At 39.2% G+C, this 22,890-nt stretch overlaps 1 long non-coding RNA gene across 2 annotated transcripts in view; it reads right to left on the bottom strand.

Moving 5' to 3' along the window:
* LOC116420159 overlaps nucleotides 1-22,890 on the bottom strand; it is a 133,373-nt gene that overhangs the window by 45,524 nt on the left and 64,959 nt on the right. For both annotated transcript variants that reach the window (XR_004230435.1, XR_004230434.1), the window contains one exon: nucleotides 15,410-15,481. This is a non-coding gene — a long non-coding RNA (uncharacterized LOC116420159). The remainder of the gene's footprint in view (nucleotides 1-15,409; nucleotides 15,482-22,890) is intronic.

Genomic DNA, 22,890 nt, shown 5'->3' with positions numbered 1-22,890 from the left:
GAATCTCCATTTGCATCACATCATGAAGAAGAGAAATGGTAAGAGATGTGAAGGGAAGGAAGAGTTGAGATGAAACTCTGAATTTAGATCTGACAACTTTGCAACAAAAAAATGAAGCTCAAAATTCACTTCCCAAAATTCATGAATGAAATTGGGATTCTTGTGGACTTGACTCCTGAGAGTGAAAAAAACTCACATTTGTTTACATTTTAATTTAAATATTTTAATCCATTCCACATTCCATCTACAAATGTTTGTCCTTCTATTTCCTAATCTTGGAAGAAAATGTGTATCTGAAGAGTTTGCAAAATCAGCCCTTTCCCTTCAGGTGAAAAATGTCCCTGGGCCCCGACTGAGCAAAACAGCATGTCGGCAGGACAGTCCAGCTGTTCAAGGCTTCTCCTGCCAGCATTTAGAAAGAAGCAACTGCTGTGCATGTCAGATGTGGGAGCTGCCAAAAGCCTTTCTGAGGTTCCTCCAATAAGAACCTGGTTGAAGGCATTTCTACATTAAGATGATTTATTTGAACAACAATAATGTTCTTTACTGATTAGAGCAGTAAAACAGGAAATAGCAAGCTCTGAAAGGTTGGGAAGAGAAGAGCACTGGCTCTGGAGAGAGGATCTGGGTTTCAACTCTGCCTTTGATAAAAATTGTGGGACTTCCTCAATTGAAAATGAGGAAATTGGACACTGAGGGAGGTTGGACTCCAGAGATGGGATCTGAAATGCCTTCTAGTTTTAGGTCTATAATCCTATATGTCTGATGGCTTGGAGGTTTTCCCCCTGCATTTACCCCCATGGAATTACTTTCTGCCAGCCTTGGCTTCCTCAGCTCTACAATGTAGGATCAGCCTCTTTGGATTAAAGTTCATTCAAAGAGCATGTTTGCCCTACCCTACCCGGGAAAGTGCTGTTGAAAACATCAGGGTCTGCAGAGCCAAGGCATAATGAAAATGGGATTACTCACTCCTGTGTGGCCTTGGAGACGTGCCTCCTTCCCCCAAGCCCATTTCCAGAATTGCAAAAGAAGAGCATTGGACCAGCTGATCTCTGAGGTCTATTGGAGTTCCAACAGACTTCAATTTTCCTAGTGGAGAGAACATTGAAGCCTGAATTTTAGTCCTGGCTTTGCTCCTTAAGTTACTGCAGGATCTTAAACAAGTTCCTTTCCCTTACTGCAGAAAATCATTAGATCTTAGATCCAGAGCTGGAAGAAACTTAGTGCTTCTCAAGTCCTGGGAAGGTGTATGGCTCACCCACTGTCCCACAGGTGATGTCAGAGGTGGGATACATAGAGAGAAAACCCTGTATCTTCTGACTCCAAAACTAGTGCTTATTCTTTCCACTCTTCCTTATCTATAAAACGAGGGTGAAGGGATTTTAAACTAGATGACCTTAACAATGTATTACAGTTCTGAGATTTTAGGATTTTTTTTCCCTATTCCTTTATATTTTTCAATTGGTTGCCTTAGGACCCCAAAGTACCAAAATGTTTTAATTGTTATCATTATAATTAGTATTTTATAGACTCTGTTTGATCAACAGAAAGAAAACTAAAAGAGAAATGAAAACAGGTTTATTTTTCCTTTCTATTAACAGTTTTCAAGGCATGAGCAAGAATAATGTCATGCACACAAATTACCGGCCCTTCAAAGGTTTTCACCCCTATTGTTGGGAGGTTACTAGACTAAGTCAAAGATAGTTGCAGGGAGGTCGTACAAGGCTCACAAGCAGAAAACCCCGGTCTATTTGAACAAACAGACTAATCACAGCACCAATTCCAGGTGCTTCAAAAGAAGCAGAGACACACCTTGTTGGGAAGGTGCCCGCCTCCTAGAGGATAAGACAAAACCCCCTAAATCAAGGGGAGGAAAGCACCAAGCAGAAAGTCAGGCAACAGGCCAACAAATAAATCTTTCTTCTGTTTTATCTGCACTGTTTTGTTAGGATTTCAAGGTGATTATAGAAAGGCAGTGGTAGTAGAGGAGAGGTAATAGTCCTGGCATTTGGAAGACCTGGCATTAGGATCTCAAAAGATAATATATATAAAGTACTCTGTAGCCTTTTACTGCATAGCCTGAGTGCTATGGAAATGATGATAACAATAATGTTCTCTTCTACTTACTACCAGAGTGATGCAAGCATGATATGACCCCGACCAACTTACTTCTCCTCTCTGAACTCGGGATCCTTTCCTGTCAAATGGGTCTAGAAATACTTAGGTAGCTTTTCTCACAGAATTACCATAAGACTAGTGGTATTCAAAAGCATTTGGGGATCCTCGATGTGATATCTTTTCCTGGTTGCTCTGCTCTAAGAATTCCTGAGTTTTGCCCTTTTCCAAAAGGCCCTTGCCATAGGCTCTGGACTTAGGGGAGGATTAGCAATAGTCTGTCTACTAAGTTTAAAGTAGTGCAGCTATTGATAGTCATGGGAGGGAGGGTGGTTTAGAGGATAGATTACTAGACTTGGAGTCAAGAGAACTTGGGTAAAAATCTAGGCTTTATCAAACCCCACTGGCTGAATGACCCTGGCAAAATCAATTAACCTCAGTAAACCTCGGTTTCCTCGCCAGTAAAATGAAAGGTTTAGGCTAGACAATCTCCCAGCTCCTTAGCTCTAAATCCTAGGAACCTGGGCAGGATGCCAGCCTACCCACCCAGGGAGAGAGAGTGGGAAGGGAGCTTGAAAGATAAAACCAATTAGGATTAAATCAAAGGATATTGTAACCCCTTTGGAGCTGAGCATATCCATGTTTCTGCATATATATTAAATTAAATATAAATATATAAATTATATAATCATATATTATATATGAAATACAATAACATATATAAATATATACATTTTTAAAACATATATTTTTGAAATTTTACTTTCCCCTTTGAATTTCTAAGTAGAGCTTAATATTTGGATTTCTTTTGAGGCTAAATATAGATTGGTGGTAATGAGAGAATGGAGGCATAGATGGAGGGATGGATGAAAAAGCATTTATTAAGTGCTTACTATGTGCAATGGGTTAAGCTGGGGTTAAAAATTAAAAAGTAAAAAGTCTCTACTCTCAATAAACTCACATTTGAATGGAGGAGACAACACAGATGCAAGCTGGATAAAAAAGTCCCATGATTCTTAGAGTATGGTAGCAAAGCCAAGGGGGAATGCATATTCTTTAATGTCATTCTCACTGATAGAACAATATCAGGGTTTTTTTTTTTTTTTTTTTTGTTTTTTTTTTTTGTATTGAACCATTTGATAGTACCAAAGGACTTTGGTGGCAAGAACTTTTATTTCTGAGTCTTTGGTAGCCATGGCTGCTGCATTAGCAGAAGTCATTGTCAAGTTGCATGTCCATAAGAGTTGTCTCCTGGGTTGACAGCAGTCTTTCCTTTCTAATCGCAAAGGCTCTGATCCAATCCCCAAAGCAGAAACTAAACACCTGTCATGTATAAGGCACCAGGAATGCCAAAACAAAATTTTTAAACTGTTCTGCTCCCAAGGAACTTGCGTTCCCTTGGGGGCGGACAAGAATATACATCTGCACAGATAACTAAATGAAAGATTAGTTGAGGAGGGAGAAAGTATTAACAAGTAGAAGAAAGAGAAGGAAATCTATCTTGGGTGCCCCCCCCCACAAGCTGAGCCTTACAGGGACTGGAGGATTCCTAAAGACTGAGGTGAAGAAGGGAGTCCCTTCCCACAAGGGTGAATGAAACAGTTCTGCATTCTGGCCACCAGCTTTCATCATCATCCCTTGCATTTCTTTCTTTGACCTTCTTCTTGTCTCTGGTACAGCTAAAATAAAATCCTCCTTGTTCTCCTTAGCATTCATGGGAAGCCACTGCTCATTCTGGGCTTCAGCTCTCCTGACATTTCTTACAGGTCTCTGCACTCTTTGGTATTCATCCTTTGTTCTCTGTCCTTGCTTCCATGTCTTTTTTTAAAATCTGAGTCATCGATGAGCTATCCAGACAGTTCTCTTTTTCCCTCTTCGTCAGAATCATTTGTTTTTGTCATTAGAATTTCAGACTCACAGAGTTGGAAGAGACCATTCAGGCCAAATGTATCTGATGAAAAATCCCCTCTACAACCTCCCTGACAAGTGGTTGTCTGGCCTCCAAGGAGAAACCAGACATGGTGGCTCATGCCTGTGATCCCTACAATTGGAGGAGGTCGGAGCTAGTGGATTACTTGAGTCTGGGAGTTCTGAGCTTCAGGAGGAATAAATTCAGCAGGTCTAGCATCAGTACTGTGAGCCCCTAAGAGTGGGAGGATGACCAGGCTGTCTAAGAAGGAGTGAACAGAACCAGGTCAGCAATGGAGCAGATTGGAACTCCCTTGTCCATCAGCCATTAGGTTGGGCCAATATTGTCACTGCATCCCTAAACTAAACAAGACAGGAAGAAGAAAAAAAGTCTTTAAGGAGGGGAAACCCAGTACCTCCTGAGGCAGGTGCCTGAGGCAGAGTTTTTTTTTTCAAATTATCAATGAATTAACAAATATTTATTAAGTATCCATCATATGTGAGTCACTATGTAGGTACTGAGAATCCAAAGATTAAAAAAAAGAAATAGTTCTTGACTCCAAATTGTTGACATATTGTTAATTTTCATTTGACATTAACTCAAAGCCCCTCACCATGCTGACAAGTCTCTTTTGGCCACTGTTCAATTTATCAATGTCCTTCCTAAAATGTCCAGATCATTACTTCAACTGAGCTCTAATCAGGGTAAAATAAAAGTTGCAATTTCACCTACATGCATTTGGAAGTTCTACCTTTCTTTTTTCCTTTTCTCTCTTTTTAATTTTTTTTTTTTTTTTTTGCTGAGGCAATTGGGGTTCAGTGACTTGCCCAGGGTCACACAGCCAGAAGTGATAAGTGTCTGAGGCCAGATTTGAACTCAGGTCCTCCTAACTTCAGGGCTGGTGCTCTATCCACTATACCAACTAGTTGCCCCCTATTCCAACTAGCTGTCTCCAGTTCTACCTTTTTTAATGCAAGCTACATTTATGTTGGCTTTCTTGCCTGACATATCCTACTATTGACTCATACTGACTCATATTGAGTCCACAAAAACACTCACCTTTTTCAGATGAACTAGCTTCTTCCATCTTGTATCTGTGAAGTTGACTTTTTGAACTCAAGGGCTAAACTGTTCTAAACTGATCCATATTTGTTTTCACCTGATTAGTCTTAACCCAATGTTAGAGACTGTCAAGAATTTTGTTAAACCAGACTCTGCCACCCATTGTGTTAACTGTCTCTCAAGAGCAATTTCTCATCTGCTAGTTTAATAAGTAGGACTTCGATGCCTTTATCCAAGCTATTGATTAAAAAAATCTAAACAGTACAGGACCAAGCACAGAAGCCTGGGGCACTCCACTGGGTACCTCCTTCTAAGTGATCATTGAAGTGAGATTGGCAAAGATGGCAGAGAGAGGAGCTACCCATGACATCCTTGCAGAAACCCACACAAAGCAGCAAATAGATGCCAGATAATACAGATTGGGATCACAGAAAGAACCCGAAAACAGTTAAGTCTCAAGTCAGGATGTAAGTCTGGAAGAGTGAATAAGCCAATTTGATATCAAATGCTTAATTTGACCTCTCTAGGTCTGGCCATTCATCCAGTTGTGAATCTACTTATTTGTATTCCCATCTAACTCAAATCTCCTACTCTTTTACAGAAGAATAATGTAAAAGCCTTAATGAAATATTTTATTGAAATCTGGATGAAATGTGGAAAAAATGCTCCAAACCACTATTTTTGTAAAAAGAAATGAAAATTTTTAAAAAATCCCTGAGGCTTTACCTCATACCTCTCAAATTGGCAAAACTAATGGAACAGACATGGTTAATTTTGGAAAGAGATGGGCATAATTTATCTAGGAAGACCTATTATCTTAGCAACAAACTTAGTAAGAATATAGTAGTAATAGTAGAAATATATATATATATATATATATATAGATATATATATATATATATCTATATATATATATATATATATATGCATAGGGGTGTGTGTATGGAAGAGAGAAGTGGCAAGTTGTTCTAACCATTCTGAAAAACAATTTGCAATTAGGCAAGAAAAGTTGCTTAATTATTTTTGGTGGGGTTTTTTGGCTAAGATAATTGGGGTTAAGTGACTTGCCCAGGGTCACACAGCTAGGAAGTGTTAAGTGTCTGAGGTCAGATTTGAACTCAGATCTGACTTCAGGACCAGTGCTCTCTCCACTGTGCCACCTAGCTGCCCCGTGCTTAATTGTTAATAGTATTTCTGCTATTAGGATCAAGGATGGAAAGAAAGGTTTTCTATATATCAAAACATCCAATTAGCAAAAGAGTAGAAACAAAGTGTTTGCCCATTAATTGGGGACTGTGAGAAGGAATTGTGTTAGGTAAAAGAAAAAAAACAAGAAAAATTCAAAGAAATATGAGATATATAGAAACTGATACAATTTGAAGTAGGCAGAAAAATAAAATTACTATAACAATATAAACTTTAAAAAAATGTTAAATAGGCTGTCAAAATGAGATTAATCACAGTGACCAGCTTTGGTTCCAAAGAATAGTTGAAGAAATATACTTCCTTTCTCTTGGTAGAAAGATGGAGGGCAAATGTGGTTTTTTTTTTTGGTTTGGTATATTTTGTTCAACTTTTTTTCTTTGTTAAAAGATAGAATAAGAGGAGAGTGATACTGGCAAATTACTTTGGTATAAAAATCAAAGGATTAATAAAACTTTATCATAAATAAATGACAAAACAAAATCTAGAGAAGCTATTCTAGTGGAATCTACATGATTCCACTGATCTACCACTTCAGCAAGCCCTTTAATAAAGGAAATGGGATTAGTCAGGCACGATCTGTTCTTGATAAAGTCGTGCTGGTTTTTTACGGTTACTGCTTCCTTTTCTGGGTGTTCACTAATCATTCCTTTAATAATACATTATAAAATTTTGCCAAGAATTAATCTTGCCCAATCTATAGTTTTCAGGCTCCACTTTTCCCCTTTTTTGAAAACAGGTACATTTATCCTTTTACTAGTCCTGCAGTTTCTCTTCTTGTTTCCTAATCACATCTCTCTGTTTGTTTGTTTTTTTCCAGTACCAGGGGATGTGGTTCTTCTGGGTCAAGTAACTTAATGAGGGCAACAAGATTCTTTCTTACTACTTCCTTATTTATCTTAAGTATCAACTTTCTATTTAGTCATTTTTGTTCTCTTTTTTAAGCCCAAGGTCATTGTCCTTGGCACATAGAGCAAAAGTAAAAGAAGAATTGAGCAGCTCTGTTTTCTGGGTTATTCTTGAGAATATCACAATATACAGGGAAGAATGAAGGAAGGAAGGAAGGAAGGAAAGAAGGGAAGGAGGGAGGGAAGGAAGGAAGGAAGGAAGGAAGGAAGGAAGGAAGGAAGGAAGGAAGGAAGGGAGGGAGGGAGAAATGGAGGGAGGGAAGGAGGGAAGGGAGGAAGGGAGAAAGAGAGAGGGAGGGAGGGAGGGAGGAAAGGAAAGAAGGAAGGAAGGAAGGGAGGGAGGAAGGAAGCAAGGAAGGAAGGATGGAGAGAAAGAGAAGAAGAGAACAAGGTAAAGAGAGAAAGAGGGAAGGAGAAAGAGATAGGGAAAGGGGAAAGGAGGAACAGAAAAAAGGAAAGGAAAGAGAGGAAGGAAGGAAGAAAGGTAGGAAGGAAAGAAGGAAAGAAGGAAGGAAGGAAGGAAGGAAGGAAGGAAGGAAGGAAGGAAGGAAGGAAGGAAGGAAGGAAGGAAGGGAGGAGGAAAGGAAGGACGGAAGGGAGGAGGGAGGGAAGGAAGGAAGTGTTTCTACTCTTCATTCTCTCAAGTTCCACACAGAAACATATCCTCTAAATTTGTCTTCCTCACTTAAAATATGACCTCCCACATCAGACCCGCAGAAACCATGCCCCACCCCATCTCCCCTAGGGAAGAATTTTGCTGAACTGATTGAGTAAATGCAAACCCACATGATTCACTCTAACAGGCCCCAAAACATGTCTCACATGCTGTCCACAGCCATCCCCTCATCACATCTTGATATCTGCCCTACTGCCACACACATACCACCCTATCCCCAAACCCACTCTCCATCTCTTGTTCTAAGAACAATAATTCCCCAATACTGCTATTTTTTCTAGGAAAAGCATGACATTTTACAATGGCTCTAATCACCATGAATGTGGCTTTTAAAATCAAAACTTCCCTTGGCCATCATTTCCCTGTGAGATAAATGAGATCATATAATGCCATTTACCCCCTTCAGAATGTAAGCTCCTTGAGGAAAAGGTCTATCTCACTTTTGTATTTGTATTCTCCAGGGTATAACAATATCTGACACATAAAAGATGTCCTTCCTTCCTTCCTTTTTAATGTTATTCTTATATGCTGATTACATAACTGATTCTCCTTGAATAAAGTAAATTCATTCGTTGCCATATTCTATTCATGAGTACCATTTTACCATGTATCAATTACAACTTTCAGGTCACATTTTCCTCCTTGTATTAAAATTTTAATTGATTATTTTTTTTTTAACACATTCATCATTATATGGACATCCAAGGCCCTAAGCATTATTACTGTCCCTTCCCCGGATATTATCTTATGATGTTGAGTAGATCAACTACTATTCCCCCTTCCCCTATTTCATACCTACTGTGGTCTGTGTTAATTATTTTGGTAGAATGTAAAATCCTTGAAGGCAGGAACTATTCTGTTTTTATATCTGAATCTTTAACACTTAGCACAATACCTTATGTATATAGGAAGGATTTAACAAATGTTGATTGATATGAAAACTGATTCATTTTTGGTTTGAAGTCCTCATGATCAAATCCACAAATTCTCAGGCAAATATATTCTTTCTAGTTCCTCATCAAACACATTCCATTTTTGACAGAGTCAAGAGATATTATATGTTAAGTCTATTTTTCAGTCTTTTCAAGCACGTCCCCATTTGTGGTTTTCTTGGCAAAAATGCCAGAGTGAATTGCTGTTTCCTTCTCCACCACATTTTATGTATGAGGAAACTGAGGCAAACAGATTTAAATGACTTTGCCGGGGTTACAGAGCTAGTAAGTATCTGAGACCAGATTTGAATTCATGAAGATAAGTTTTCCTGACTTCAGATCCAGTGCTGCAGTAAATTGCCCCTCTGAGTCTATATACTAAGCCCTAAACCAGAAAATCAAATCTAATTCTCTGACATCACCAACATCACGATAATAGCTGCCATTTATAACTTGCTATAAGATTTACAAAGCGCCTTATAAACAGTACCTCTTTTGAGCATCAGAAATCTGTGAGGAGGTTGCTGCAGGTAATATCATCCCCAAGAATCAGATGAGGAAACTGAGGCTGGGAAAGATTCAAATCCAGTTTTTCTGTGATTCAATGTCCAGGTCTTCCTGCCAGATTGCACCTCTCTCCTTAAGATAACTTTTGTCTCATTGTGAATCACCACAAAATAGTGCTATTCATCAGGTTTGACGAGTCTGGGACACTTGCCATCACAACCCAGATAGAAGCGGTAGTAGACCTTCCAGCTGTTTAGGTCATGTTGAAACATGACAATCTCAGTATCCCTCAGCAGGGAGGTGCAAGCCCCACCGGGGTTCATCTCATCTCTTTGTGGCTGTTTGTACATAAAGAACCTTTCCCCTGAAAATTCCCTTAAGTCTCATCATCATTCTGTGATCCCAGTTTAGAGCACAGAAAATTGCTTCCTCATGAGGAGGTTCAATCCCATCCTTTCTCAGAAAATTAAAAAACAAAAACAAAAATATACAATATAGTATCGATCCTTTTTTTCCCCTCTGCATTAACTCTTATCAGCTAAAACTTTGGCTCAGATCTGGATTCCCCTCAGTTTTCTCAGCATATTTCTTTTTCCTTTTCTTCTTGAAGTTTTTCTTCCATTTTTAGAGGGCAGAGAGCTTTCCTGTCCTTTCCCTTTCTTCTTTAACAGGAAGTATAGTCTGTATTTTACATACATACATACATACACACACACATACATACATACTTTGGAAGAAACAGAGTAACACCCAAATGTCACATCTTTGATCCCTCCAGCCCCTCACCCCAATATTTCCTAAATTGAGATCTTTCTTTCTCTGGGACTCTTGCAGCTACCTCATGCAATGATCTACCTGAGTGGTCTCCAAGTCTATTTTATAGCTATAGAAATGAAGTTGGAGGGCGGAAGTAACTTTCCATTTCACAGAATGAATTCTTGGCAAAGCTGGGAATTTAAAAAAAATATTTCATTTATTTATGTTTTAATTTATGGAATAAAATAAGCATTTTGATAACAGTATATATATATATATATATATATATACCCTATATATTATAAAATAAAAAAACAGTATATATTATATTATATACCCTAAGTAATATAATATAGGGTAACAATGAACAAAAATAGCACCTTTAACATCAGGCCAACAGTGCACAAAATGGCACTTCTGATATACTAGCTCCTCCTGACTTCAGGACTGGTGCTCTATCCACTGTACCACCTAGTTGCCCCAGTAGTATAATTTTTAAAAAGACAATTGCACGTGAAACTGCCAATCTATTATGTACAATTTGCTATTCCTTTTAAATATATAATAAAGTTATCTTGGAAACTTCCTTTTTTTTAATTGGTTCCTAGACTTGAAGACTATTGTTCTGTACATTATATCACCCTGTTCCTTTGTCCTGTGCTAAGTGGAGAAATCAGCCTGGGAATAATCTTCCCCCTAAATCTTTCCTAAGCCCCAGAAGAATCCTTTGGATTGCTGGATGTTCTTCATTTGAGTCACTCCATCTGCCGGCTCCCATTTTCATTGTCTATCTTCCATGTCTAAAATGTTCTCCTTCCACATTTCTTTCTTGTGGTCTACTGGTTTCCTTCCATCTCCCCTTTGACAAGATGCTTTTCCCAACCCCCAGTAATTTTTATTGTCTCCCTTCTCTCTCAATGCATTTCAAGTTATCCTATACATCCTTCAAATATCCTGCCTATTTGTACATAGTTGTTTACTGCTGTCTCTCCCCCGTTCCCCATTAGACTGTAAGCTATCTGAGGACAAGGATTGTCTTATGCCTTTCTTTGTGCCTCCCAAGCTCTACATAGTGCTTGACACTTGGAAGACGCTCACCAAATGTTAGCTAATCGACTGTTAGGTTGTATGAAATGTTAGGAAGTACCTGTTTGGGATGGCCTTGGGCAGCAGAAATGATAGGACCTTGCACATGCTTGGGATGGCAAAGTAAATGATGAAATTTGTTTTAAAGCAGAAGCAGAAAATTGATACTAGTGTGTTGAAGGAGAAGCAAGAGACAAGCATGAGAGAAGAAAACCAAGGATCTAAGGAAGGAAATTTATTTTAAATGAAGGAAAGAAACAACAGGGGCCATGAGACATGGAAGAAAGGATTATTTACAGACTTACTATGTGGTAAGCCTAATGCTCATTAAACATCTACTATGTGCTAAACATAATACTGATCATTACAAATATCTCATTTGATCCTCATAAATATCTCTAAGAGAGGAAGATGCTATTATTAATCCCCATTTTGTCAACAAAGAAAGTTGTGATTAAGTGATTTGCTCAGGATCACACAGCTAGTAAGTTTCTGAGGCTGAGTTTGAACTCAGATCTTCCCGACTTCAGTATACTATGATACCCCCCCCCTCCAGTTGGAGCTTTAGAGATCATCTTACCATAAAATAAATACTTCAAACACTATGGTCACTCAGCCTTTGCTTGCTCTCAGAGAGGGAGGGCAGGACATTCCACTTGGGGACAGTCCTCATTGTTAGGGAGATTTTTTTTTATTAAGGCACTTATCATAGGATAAGAGATCTAGCTCTGGAAGGGACTTTTAGAAGCCATAAAATCCAAATAGTCTATTTGACAAGTGAGGAAACTGAGCCCCAAATAATTTAAGTGACATCTTCAGAGTCACATAGTTTGTAAGTGACTAAAGATTACAATTTAGGTTTTCCTCAAGTCAAAATTCAGTACCCTAGCCACCCACTGCCTTGAAATACCTAAAGATAAGGGCAGTTACTTGGTGCAATGGATGGAGCACCAGCCCTGAGGTCAAGAGGACTTGAGTTCAAATGTGATTTCAGACACTTCACACCTACTAGCTGTGTGATCCTGGGCAAGTCACTTAACCCTAATTGCCTCAGGGGAAAAAAAAAACCCTAACGATAGCTATCCTTCTAGCTATGTCATTTAATAGTCTGTGACTTTAGAAAAGTTATTTTAAGCTTCAATTTCCATATTTGTAAAAAATAAAGCAATGTCTATCTATAGCTATAAGAAAAATGCTACAAATAACCATCTTTATTTGTCTGTCTCTGACTCTTCATGATACTTTGTTGAGGTTTTCTTGGCAAAGATATTGGAGTGGTTTGCCATTTCCTTCTCCAGCTCATTTTACAGATAAGGAAATTGAGGCAGAGTTAAGAGACTTGCTCAAGATCACACAGCTAGTAATTGTATGGGGTCAAATTTGAACTCAGATATACTGTCCACTGTGCTGCCTTGTTGCCCTTTATAATTCTTTCTAAATTATTGACAAACAATATTAGTAAAAAAAAAATTGGCCACAATAAATACTAGACATCAGGGCTTGATTTATTTGATTATCTAAACTTAAGAAAGTAATGGTCAAAATGTAATCTCAGCACAAAGCTGGCTATTATTTTAGCTCTTCATTTTTCTTAAAAGATAAGTCTTACCCATTAAAAACCTGACTCAACACCCTAAAATAACCCCATGACCATTGCCCATGTCTGGATGGTGACTCTATGACCAAAGGAGATATATCATAGAGACAGATGAGATCATAGAGATCAGAATATATTTCAGATGATTTGGGCTTTAATGAGACAGAATAAAAAATTAATAAACAGAAACTTGAAAGGATGACAGTTCTAGGTCAGATCAGGCACATAGTCAGTTGCTTCTTCCAGAGTGTAAAAGATCACAATTGTAATGATCTAAAAGGATTAATGTACCTCTAAGAGAAAAATACTTGATCTTCTTGGGATAGGATTCAGCCCAGAGATGAAACTCAACAGGACTCAACCTATTGGATTGACGTCACTTAGGAGGTTACTCAATCTCCTTTCCCTTCATGCAAATAATAACTTTGGTTAATATGCAAAGGTTTTCTCCAATCCCATTTTGCATTCCAGTTCACACTCACACCCTTTTGGTCATACCCAACCCAATAGAATCAGAAAATAAGGAAGGATTACAGACCTATTTAATATTACAGATATATTCCACAGGTTTGTCTCCCCTGCCTAGAATACTCTCACTCCTCATTTCTCCATCTCGAAATCTTAGCTTTCTTTGAACCTAGTTCCAATGTAACCTTCTCAATGAGCCCTTTCTTACCACCACCAATTATTAATGTTCTCCCACCTCCTAAACTTAGAAAGGGGGCTAGACATTGAATTGTTATTTTGTGCTTCTTTCTCTAAGAAGACCATGATAGGGAGAAGTGGCCATGACATGTGAGTGAATTGGATTTAAGTGAGGGAAGGTGCAAGGTCACTAGCTCCCTTTCCCCTCCAGAGCCATCTGGGTCCAGTGACCAGATGTAGATCAGGAGGACTGGAGATGACCCCGGATGTTGCAGGAGACTTTAACTTTGATGACTGACCCAGCCATGTGCCTCTCTCCAAGACCTAATCTGAAAGAAATAGTGAGCATGTGATCCTAACCCCTTTCATCTTTCCCAAGTTTTAAGAAGCTAGTTTGATTCAGGCAGCTCTAAATCATCTTATAGAGATCCCAAGGTCTCTGAAAACAAAAATATGTCAGATGGAACAGAGAGAAGGGGAGGTGGTATGGTTAAGGGAAGCAGAGGAAAAGAAAGGGAAGAGGAGGAGAAAAGAGGAGAAAAGAGAAGAGAAGAGAAGAGAAGAGAAGAGAAGAGAAGAGAAGAGAAGAGAAGAGAAGAGAAGAGAAGAGAGGGAAAAGAGAAGGGGGAAAGGAGATGGAAGAGGTTAGAATAGGGTGAGATAATATTAAATTAAAATGGGATAAGGTGAGATAAGGTAAGATGAAAACAGAATGACAACTAAGAGTCTCTGAAGTAGTATAAGTTATTTAAGTTGGACCAGGTTCTAATAAAGCTCCTTGCAACTCCAAGACTTTCCAGATATAGTGACAAAGATTGCCAGATTTGGATTTCAATCCAAATTGCATCTCTCATTACTTGTGTTACATCGAGGAAGTCCATGGGCTTTTTTTAAATGAGTAAAATGAGAGAATTGGACTGGATTACTTCTTGGGTTCCTCTAAACACTACATGTATGATCCTATGACAAGGACCTGAAGTCCTGAGATCTGTGGAGAGATGTTAGGGGATTCATGAATGTGGATAGAAAAAAAAAATCCATCTTTTCCTTCCATTATGATTTCTTTAAACTTTTTCTTATTTTCTTTTTAAATTTTTATTTGTTTTATTTTAAAATAAGCATGAATTTCCATAAGAAAAATCCATTTATAACTGTACTTTCAAGTATTTTTAATAAATTCTTAGTTTTTTTGCTGTTTCTGAGAAAGGGTCTCTTTATGGGCTTCAACAGTTTGCCAAGAGATCCACGACACAAACAAAACCAAGAACTCCTGAACTAGAATTTTTAAAAAATCTGCAGATTTCTGCTGTTGGCCCCCTCTTCAAAATATGGCTCAGTTTGAACGGGGCTGGAGCTCCCTCAAACACCAAATTCCACATTCCAGTACAACTTCTTACTCTTCATATATCTCTCCTGGCTGTTTCATATACACTGAACAGTGACTTGGACAGCAGAGATGATCCTTTATATACAAAGCAGCCAGATTGTATTTACAAAGCTAGTTTGGGGATTGATTGAGCTTGACATTATCTTCCAGGCTGTTAAAGTTCAAACTGGCAACAAATCTTCTTGGGCATCGGAAAGGGGGACTGGAAAGGGGAGAAAAATGTGGAGTGGGAAAGAAATGCAGCTTGAAGGAGATAATTTTAAACAAATGGGGCTTGTGGGGAGGGATGAGGATGGAGACAAGAGTCAGCCTCTTACACCAGAACCATTGTTATTCTTCCTTCATTCTCAAAGAGGAGCAATGACATCCAGGAGGGTGATATCTTGGCTTGCAAGTGAATTGGATTTAAGTGAGGAAGAACTGGGCAACTCTCTCCTCCAGAACTTGGAGTCCAGTAGCAAGACTGAGACTGGGTAATGGTCATAGGTGGCCCTCACACCAGGGCTCGATGGATGAAAAAAAAACAGAATCACCAAGATCAGGGCTTGAGTTAAGCCAGTCTCAGCTCAGCAAAGGGGCAGCATAATGGAGGAAGACATGGATTTGAGTCCATCTCTTATACTTACTGTGTGAGATCTTGTGACAGTCAATTCATTCCTCCAAAACTCAATTTCTTCATTATACAATCCATATGGGCACTAGAGGGAAGGTAATATTGTCATTATTATTATTTTTTTTTTTGCTGAGACAATTGGGGATAAGTGACTTGCCCAGACTCACACAGCTAGGAGGTAGTAAATATCTGAGACAAGATTAGAACTTAGGTCCTCCTGACTTCAAAGCCGGAGCTCTATCCACTGTGCCATCTAGCTGCCCCAATTTTGTCATTATTAACCGAATTGGAGAATTGGTAGGGACCTCATTATCCATCTAATTCAACCCAGACATAAAATGCTTCCCTACTAGAACATACAAAATAAGCAGTCAGCTTTTCCTTGAAGACTTTTAAAAGGGAAACCGACCACCTCACAAGTCACAGATCTAATTGTTAGGAAACCCTTCCTAAAATCAAGCCTAAATTTACCTCTCTCACTTCCCTTTTACTGTTCCTGGTTTTGCCCTTTGGGTCAAAGAGAAGAAGCCAGTCCCTCTTCTATATACAGCAACCCTTCAAATGCTTAAAAGTCAGCTATCATATCCTGTCTGAGTTTCCTCCTTTCCAAGCTAAACACTCCCAGTTCCTTTGACAGATCTCTTATGGCATGGATGGAGGGCTCTTTCCTCCTCTGTTCGTCCTCCTTTAGACACTTTACAGTTTATCAATATTCTTCTTAAACTCTTACACTTAGAACTGGCCACAGTGCTCCAAAATATATAATGGGACTGCCATCTTCCTAAGTCATGTCCTTCTTAATTAAGCCCAAGATTTTTGAGTGACTTTATTACATTACTGATGAATATTGAGTTTGCAGTACACACACACACACACACACACACACACATATATATATATATATATACACTTTCCCCCCCAGAATAACCGCTATCTATTCATGCTGTGATTCTTGCAAAGTTAATTTTTGTCCCCAAAGGTAAGATAAGGCATTTATACCAATTGAATTTCCTGTTTTGTGACTCATCCCAGTACCCAGTTCCCTCCTGACCCTAGGTTATCCAGTGTGCTAATTGGATACTGTGAGACTTAAATGACAAGATGGATTTTCAGTGCTTTGCAAAATTAAAATCCTTTAATAAAGGGACCTAAAATCTAGAAGAGCTGCCTGGAGTACTGAAGGCTCAGTGATTTGTACCTCCAGTTTATTTCAGTGGAAGCTTTTGAAACCAGGTCTTCCTCACTCTAAGATCAACTGATCCTTTTCCCACTCGGCTATATTGTTTCTCAAACTTAAACAAGGGATTGACAAAATGTACATCTTTCCAGTCCTACAGCCTATGAGAGAGTTCATTTTTCTGGCCTGGCAGTGGTATTAGACTATGTGCCAGGATGCCTTATTTGTATTTTCTCCAAAGGCAACATCACGTAGTGACCAAGAAGGCAGGCACTCAATATATGGCCCCATCTGGGTCTGCCTGACTTTGGGGCAAGAGCCTGGCAGGCTGCCTGACATGTTTCTAGCAGAAAATATTTTTACCTAATTAGCTAGCACACATGAACTTTTAGGCTAATAGGCTTTAACCACCTGAAATCTCTGGCTACGTGCCCAAACCCTGAGTAATGTTTGGATGCAGCTGGCTCTGTGAAAGTCCACTCTTTGTCATCAAAGGGCTCAGGTCAAAGTTAAGAGCCAGCTTAAGTAATGTAAACCTTCGGAAGGATGCATCCTGACTAAAGACAAAAAAAGAGATCTTTCTTGTAAATATGAGCGTCTGCAATGACACCTTCTTCCAGACCCTCTCCTTTTAAGGTAGCCTCCATTACAAATTTCAGGGGATCCATGTTCTTGAAACTGACCCCGAACTTGTAACTAGGCACTGCTGGAGGAATAAAGTGGATAACCCTGTTTGCTTTATCTGTAAAATGAACTGAAGAAAAGGCAAGCCAGTCCAGTGTCTTTGCCAAGAAAACTGAGAGAGAGAGAGAGAGAGAGAGAGAGAGAGAGAGAGAGAGAGAGAGAGAGAGAGAGAGAGAGAGAGAGAGAGAGAGAGAGAGAGAGAGAAGGAAGGAAGGAAGGAAGGAAGGAAGGAAGGAAGGAAGGAAGGAAGGAAGGAAGGAAGGAAGAGAAAGAAAAGAAAGAAAGAGAAAGAAAGGAAGAAAGAAAGAAAAAGAAAGAAAGAAAGAAAGAGAAAAAAGAAAGAAAGAAAGAAAGAGAAAAAAGAAAGAAAGAAAGAAAGAAAGGGAGGAAGGGAGGGAAGAAGGGAAGGAGGGAGGGAGGAAGGGAAGAAAGGAGGAAGGGAGGGAGGGAGGAAGGAAGGAAGGAAGGAAGGAAGGAAGGAAGGAAGGAAGGAAGGAAGGAAACAAACAAAGAATACTGAGGGGTTACACCTCCACCTGGATCATCTTGGAATTGAGACCAGCTCTATCCATTACAACAGGATAAGATAATAACTTATATTTCTTATACATAAAGTTTTCACAGAATAATTCTTGAGGCAGACAGAGCAGGATCACTACCCTCATTTCATAGATGAATGGAAACTTAGAGAGATGCTGGGGGATGCGCTTCTGATCCCACTCAGGCCATTTGATCCCAGGTCCCCCAAGGTCTGGCATTTTTCCCCAGCTCCACATTGATGCCAGCTCCGTGAGGGCAAGGACTTTGCCACATTCTTGGGTCCTTCATGGCTCCTTCATGGAAACTTAAACATGGCAGATGGTGGGCATTGATGGATGAATAAATACAAATAAATGAATGAATGAAAATATGAATGAACTAAGCCTTCAACACTGGAAAACTATTCATCCCCAAGACTGACTCATCCTAACAGACAAGGGGGGCATCCCCAAATTGACCAGATTACTGCATTCCTCTCGGCTATACTTTGGTCAACTGGGCAGGGATGCTGTGAGGATCAGTGAGCTTACAGACAGGAAGATGTCTTGATCTCTCTGGATAAAAGGCAGGATGGAGATGCAAGGGCTCATGGGGACAGTGCCCACGCAAACCTACTGGGGACAAAAGAGGCTGAAGTGAGATTATCTTCGAGAGGGTGAAAATAGGATGAAGGATGAGGCTGTTCTGGGAAGAAAAGTCACCATGAGGTCCATCCTTTGACAAAACCACGGATGTCATAGCTCTTTTTCTTTGTCTCTGCCTCTATACCTTTTTTAAACTTCATTCACCTTTCTCCTGTTTCTTCCCTTCCCCACCCCAATGCAGTATAAAGTGCTTTTAAAAAAAAGTATAATCAACCTCTAAATGTTGGCAACTCGATGGTGTGGGGGATAGAGTGGTGGGCTTAAGAATCAGAAAGCCCTGAGTTCAAATTCTCCTCACTTACAAGCTGTGATGAGAGACCTCCTTCTCTTAACCCTGGTTTCTTCATTTCGAAAATAAGAGTTCCTTCCCCTACTAAATCTATTCTCTGACAGCCCTAAGGCCCCTTCTTGTACCTGGGAGGATGTCCTAAGCCAGCAAACAGTGGTGACATCCTCACTTCTCACATGGAGGGCACTTGGTTCTGATCACTTGTCAGGTAGTTTGGATACCTGGGTTGGAACTTGGGCCAATTTTGTACCCTCAGTTTCTTCATCATCTGTAACTCGAAAGATGGAGTTCTGTTGACAAAGCTCTCTGGATGCATCCCTTCTCCCCTGCCCCAAATCCTTTCATTTGAGCAGCATAGAACACTGGGAAGAACCAAAGGACCCAAGTCTGCATCTCAACTCTGTCACTGTGGACAAATCACTTAATATCCTCAGGGTCTCAGTTTCTCGATGTAAAGTGTAAAGTGAAAGGAGGTTGGACCAGAAAGCCTGTTTTTCCAGATCTAAAGCTGTGCTCTTAATGTCAGTATTAGAATCCTTCTGCTGCTGCCTCTCACACCTGGTGTAGATGGCTAACCTAGCCTGGATAGGCAGACAAAGGGCTTGTTTTGCATGAGCTCAGGAGTGGCCCCAGCAGATTTATCCACCTCCCAAGAACTAAGGCCCTGAAAAATCCACTGCCCTGAGGATGTTTGCATAGGGCTGCAGGGAGCAGGCAGGGGAGGGGGAAGGGCAGTCTGCAGTCTCCCAAAGAAATTTTAGCTTTTCAAACTCATTAAGCACTTCCGCCCTCTCACTCACTGCAGTGACATCTTCTCCAGGGGGACAGGGTCGACTGCAAAAGAGGCATTTCTGAGTCATCTACAGCAGGCCATATTTATTCAATTAAATATCCCTTGGAAAGCTTTACCAGAAGAGCTGGGATTTAAGGAAAGAGAATCCCCAGACAGACATAACTTATACTCTAAGCTAATTCTTTACAAAGTTTTTCTCTCTTCTTGGAAAAAAAGGCAGTAAGAACTCTTAAATGGTATTGCAGTTCAGTAGGTGTTTGTCATCTCCTCTGCCCCTGAGCTCCTGGGGATAAGAAGGGAGGGATACTCTTGGCTTTTCCTGAGGGGCTTTAGAGCTCTGTGTGTCAGAAATACAAGATCCTTGTGAGAATTCACCTTCTCAATGATTCTAGGACAATGTCTGGATTTTTATTTTCTCCCATGGCATCATTGTTATGAAGAAAAATGTCTTTGGAAGCCCATAAGAAGGAGGGAGAGTAGGGGACAACTGTGGACAGCTGCAAGTATTCTCCCCTGGGAGATAGCAGGATGAGTAAAGAGAAAAGCAATAAATGCTTCTGAGATCTCCTTTGGGGGGACAGGGACTCTTTGGTGACCTAGTCCTAGCTCTAGGACATTTGTTTCTTTGGTGCAGTAGCCATAATGGAACACACACACACACACACACACACACACACACACCTAGCCCCCACAACCACTTTACTTCAACCTTCCTACTGCCTCCATCTAAATCCATTTATTTATTCATTCACTGAATAAACATTTCTTTACTGCCAACTATGTGCCAGATGATGTGCTAGCTCTAAGTTTCATTATCAACACTGACCCACCTGCTATTCCTCCAACAAAATACTCTTATCTCCCATTCCTGTGCCTTGAACACTCTGCCTCCTCGTGTTAATTTTTGACTCCCTTCAAAGTTCAATTCAAATCCCACTTTCTGAAGGAGGCTTTTCCCACTCTCTCCAGATGCTATTTGCCTTCTCTACTGAGACTGCCTTCCATGTACTTGTGTATCTGTTTGTCCGTGTTTGTGTATCTGTGCATATATATGTATCTAGACATCTTCATGTTTGTTTCCTTCATTAGAATGTGAATTCCTTGAAGGTCAGGGCTGTATTTTAGCCCTTTTTAAAAATCTCCAGTATTTAGAATAATGTCCAGCATGTAGTATAAGCTTCATAAATGTTTGTTAACTGAGTGATTCAAAGAATTTACAATCCATTGAAGGAAAACAACATATAGACAGATGAGCAAAAGTATAGGGGAGCTGGTCTTTAGCAGACCTAATCACAGAAAAGGGACTCAATAATGATGTTTCAAATGAGAAATGGAACTACCTGGTAACTCTGTAATTAGGTCTATGGAAGACCAGCTTCCCTAGTTTATAAAATATATACATAGTATTGCATAGAAAATAGAAGATTGAACTAAGTCTCTCTCTCTCTCTCTTTCTCTCTCTCTCTCTCTCTCTCTCTCTCTCTCTCTCTCTCTCTCTCTCTCTCTCTCTCTCTTTCTCTCTCTCTCTCTCTCTCCCTGTCTCTCTTTTTCTCTGTGTGTGTGTCTCAACATTAAGTATGACTTTCTGGAAATACAAAAAGAAGCAAAAGATAATCCTTGTTTTCAAGGAAATTATAGTCTAATAAGGAAGGCAATGTGCAAACACAGTGACTTATATGCAGGATAAGTAGGAAATAATTAACAGAGGGAAAGCACTGGAATTAAAAGGAGTTAGGGGAAAGCTTCCTATAAAAAGTGACTCCCTACTTTCAATGAGTTTGTATTCTTGTTAAGGAAACAACATAAAAGTATGTACAGAATAAATATATGGGGAGTAAATTCAAAATAGGAAGGGAAAGTATGAGCATTTGGGGAATTAGTGAAGGTTTTGTGTTAAAAAGGCATGTTTGAGGGGAGGTAGAATTAAGATGCTATCTTTGCCCATACTCAGATCCAGTTCACAGGCCTGTGTGGCAGTCCCAGGGTAAGGAGGATCACTAGCACACCAGAGTTTGTGGCTACAATGCAACAGGGACCCTTCTCACAGTTCCAGAGCAGAAGAGATAATTGTAATCTCTCACAGACCAGAGCACAGGCCAGTAAGCTCCTTTTCTTATTCATACCACCTTAGAAGAAGTGGAAACTTATAGATCCCTGGAAGCATCTTTGAAAACAGCTGCACAAAAACCCTGAAGCTTAAAACTGCACACTCTTCACCCTTGAACTAGAATCCCACTTTCACAAATGGTTAAGAGACAAGAAATAGAAATGAGTAATAATGTAAATGAGTAAATAACAGAAAAGAAAAAAATCTGATCACATAAAATTACTATGGGGACAAGGAAGATCAAAACATACACTCAGAAGAAGATAACAAAATCAAAACTACTGCATCCAAACTCTAAGAAAAATGTGGAAAAATGAAAGGAGTCAAAAAGTGTTTTGAAAATCAAGGAAAAGATGTAGAGGAAAAATCAGGAAGAGAAATGGGAGTGATGTAAGGAAATGACACAAAAAAAGAATTAACAGGTTGGTAAAGGAGACATAAAAATACTGCAGAAAATAACACCTTGAAAAACAGACTAAACCAAATAGTAAAGGAAATACAAAAACAAATGAGGAGAAGAATTCATTAAAAAGCAGGATTCATAAAAAAGCAGTATAAAAAGAGTCACAAAAATTCCCTGAAGAAAAAAACTTCTTGAAAAGTAGAACTGGCTAAATGGAAAACTAGATAAAAAAGCTCACTGGAGAAAATAATTCCTTAAAAATTAGAAAATAGAAGGTAATAGAAGCTAATGACATTATTAGAAATCAAGAAACAATAAAACAAAACCAAAAAATGAAAAAAATTGAAGACAATGTTAAATAGCTCATTGAAAAAATAACTCACCTGGAAAATACATCCAGGAGAAATGATTTTAACATATTTGGACTACCTGAAAGCCATAATTAAAAATGAGTATACATTGTCTTTCGAGAAATTATCAAGGAAAACCATCCTAATATTCTGGAACCAAAGGATAAAATATTAATTGTAAGAATTCATTCATTATTTCCTGAAAGAAATCCCAAAGGAAAATTCCCAGGAATATCATAACCAAATTCCAGAGCTTGTAGGTCAAGGAGAAAATATTGCAAGCAGACAGAAAAAAAAAACAATTCAAGAATTGGGAAGTCATGGTCAGGATAACACAAGATTGAACAGCTTCTACATTAAAGAATCAAGGTTTTATAATATGATATTCTGGAGGACAAAGGAGCTAGGATTATAATCAAGAATCTACCCTTCCCTCAGAAAAACAGTAAAATCTTTCAGGGGAAAAGATGATCATTCAATGGAATAAAGACCATTCAAGTATTTTTG

Source organism: Sarcophilus harrisii, chromosome 6, assembly GCF_902635505.1.
Source record: "Sarcophilus harrisii chromosome 6, mSarHar1.11, whole genome shotgun sequence".
Taxonomy (NCBI): Eukaryota; Metazoa; Chordata; class Mammalia; order Dasyuromorphia; family Dasyuridae; genus Sarcophilus; species Sarcophilus harrisii.
Note: the sequence above shows the minus strand (reverse complement) of the source record. Positions and strands in the feature narration are given on the sequence as shown.